The 3077-nt window shown below is 37.3% G+C and overlaps 1 pseudogene; it reads left to right on the top strand.

The window, feature by feature from the left end:
• Positions 1-953: 953 nt before the first annotated feature.
• Positions 954-1551, top strand: LOC114041787 (annotated as a pseudogene).
• The last annotated feature ends 1526 nt before the right edge of the window (positions 1552-3077 follow it).

Here is a 3077-nt window from a genome sequence, read left to right as displayed (position 1 = left end):
CCACGCTGGTGTTATAATAAACCTTACTACTTTGACTGAAAGAAGGCTTGAGTGGTCAAATTCTTTTGAGGCAGACTCATCCTGTACCCTTACATTTCACAGTTCCCAGAACCCCAAACTGCAACACTTGAGTAGCTAGGTGGTACAATGGATAGAGAGAGCTTCAGCCCTGGAGCTGGTAAGACTCATTTTCATGAATTCAAATCTACCTTCAGATACTTAGTAGCTGTGTGACCCTGGGCAAGTCACTTGATCCTGTTTGCCTCAGTTTCCTCATCTGTAAAATGAGCAGGAGAAGGAAATGGAGAACCACTCTATTATCTTTGCCAAGAAGACCCCAAATGGGATCAAGAAGAGATAGACACTGAAAAATAACTCAACAGTGATTGAGTGCCTGTTGTGTGAAGAACACTGTGTGCCGGGTTATTAAAAAGTCTGCTAAAAGAATCATAAGTGCTCCTCCTTTGGTTTAGTCATTTGTTGGGTCTGGTACTGTGTGTGTCCCTGTGAAAAGAAATCTTTGTTTGGGCTTGTACTGATTGATCAAGTAAATTCAGTAAAAGTAAGACAAAGGGGAGTTTATTGCAGCACACCAAGGCAGTAGCCTTGGGTGTAGCAGGCCTCAACTCAGATCATTTTTATAGAAAGGAGTAAACAACTTCAATATGAGGGCAAGACACTCCTAATTGGTCTGCATTTCAATGAAGAGGTGGGGTAGTGCCACTTCAGCCTCTCCCCTATTAGGGAGATGGGATTAGCACTGAGGAGATACAATCAGTGTGCCTATAGACGACCCTCTCCTGCTGTCTGGCTTCAGGTAGCCAAAGTCAAGGAAGGTTAAAAGATGGGGTCACTTCAGAATGACTCCTCACTAGTGACTGATTTTACACATCCAGATGCCCTCACTGAGAACCCAAACCCATCCCAGCATAGTCTTCATCATGCTGGTCATAATGTGGCTGGCAGGAATTGTGGTCCTTGCCATTGGCCTATGGATCTGATTTGATTCTCAGACAAAGAATATCTTTGAGCAAGAAGACAACCACAATTACATCTTGTGTGGGGTTGGTGCCCTCATGATGTTGGTAGGTTTTCTGGGTGCCATGGAGCCATGCAGAAGTCACAGAACACAATGGGTTTGTTCTTTGCTTTCCTGTTAGTGATTTCTGTCATCAAAATAGATGCTACTTTCTGCAGTTATTCCCACAAAGATGAGGTGATGCATGAGGTCTGGGCATTTTACAGAAAAATGTATAAAAAGATGAAGACCAATGAAAGACCCTTCAAGGACACCCTCAAGTCATCCACCATGCACTAGATTATTGAGACTGGGTTTGCCTTTGGTTCAGTTGATCATTCACACCTTTCCTAACAAGGACATTATCTCACTTACCATGAAGTCTTTCCCACAAGTTATCGAGGAAGTCGTCAGCAATAAATTCCACATCATTAGAGCTATGGCCATAGGAATTGCTGTTGTGATGATCTTTGATATGATTTTTCACTATGACTCTAAGCTGTGCTATCTGCAGGAATGGAGAAATGGTCTAGGGTCCTTGATTTCATCCCTTGAGCAGTAAAGTCTGCCCTCTAAAATCATTTTGTTCATGTTTTTGGTTTTATTTGCTACCAACTCAAGTAATCATTCTACATTTTTAAATGGGTGAAGTTGTTCTGTATTTGTTATCTTTTTAATGCCTTACTTGATATAGATATTTGTAGTTGAGGGTTTTTTGTTTTTGTTTTTGTATTTTGCTTTTATGGTCAAAGAAATCCTGCAATGAACGGTATTATATTTGCTAGACTCTGGTCAAAAATACTGTACATAATCAAAGACCATATTAGCCTTTAAGTAGATAAAAAAATCTTATCTCAGATTTAATCAGGATATAACTTATGTTGAAGACAATTTCATACGTAATAAAGACTACAACAATTATAAAAATAAAAGAATAGTCAGTTTCACTCTAAAATTGTTGGAAACCAGGACTATCAGAACTTTTAGACCTTAGTTGTAGAGTGCCTGGAAGAAGAATCTTACAAAACAAAGATATGGTTTTACTCTAATGAGAGTAGCCAAATTAATTTGTAATTTAGCCAAATTAGCCAGTAATTTAGCCAAAACAATTTATAATGTAATTTGAATATTTGTTAAGCATCTATTAGCTGCTATGTGATACAGATACAAAGACAAAAATGAAATAGTTTGAGGAAACTCGTGTTCTTTATATCAAGTATGCAAGACAAATAGTCAAGTAACAGAAATATGACAAAAAGGCGTTCTCTACTAGATAAACGGCCTATGGATATGAAAAAATAGTTCTCAAAAGAAAAATTGCCAACTATTAACAACCATATGAAAAATGTCCCATAGTTTTGATAAGGGAAGTACTCATCCAAATAACTCACAATTCTGTTCTTATACCTAGCAGTAAATGATGCCAAAATATTGGGATAGTCAGTGTGAGAGTAGTTGTGGAAAGACGGGTTCGCTCATGTATTGTTGATGAGGCTGAGAACCGGTATGATCATTCTTGAAAGCAAGAATGGAATCTGTGGAATCTGTGAAGAAATTGATTATAGCTTTTAACTCAGAACTTCCACTAATGACCACTAACACCACTGCAGAATAAACCCAGAGAATGTCAATGAAAAAAAAAGAAAGTCCCCATATCCTTCTTTACAGCAACATTTCCTGTATTAACAAAGACCAGGAAACAAAATAGATAGATGCCCATAACTGAAGAATGACTAAACAAGTATGTATACACACACACATACACACACACACACACATCTATGCTGTTCTAAAAAATAATAAATATGACAAATACAGAGAAATACAGGAAGACATATGACTTGATATAAATGAAAAGTAGAACTAAAAAACAATCTACACAAGAGTGTGAATACAAAGGCCAACAATGAAACAATCACAATAACCATCTTGTTCTCAAAAGAGATCAATAAGAAGGCACATCTTGTTTCTTTGAATAGATGGTGGATTAAGAGTTTGAAACATTACATAAAATGGTAGACTTTTTCTATAAATTAGTTTTGTTGAACTATTTTCTCCT

This window comes from Vombatus ursinus, unplaced genomic scaffold, assembly GCF_900497805.2.
Source record: "Vombatus ursinus unplaced genomic scaffold, bare-nosed wombat genome assembly UNPS02014180.1, whole genome shotgun sequence".
Lineage (NCBI taxonomy): Eukaryota > Metazoa > Chordata > Mammalia > Diprotodontia > Vombatidae > Vombatus > Vombatus ursinus.
This window is presented reverse-complemented; position numbering and strand designations above follow the sequence as displayed.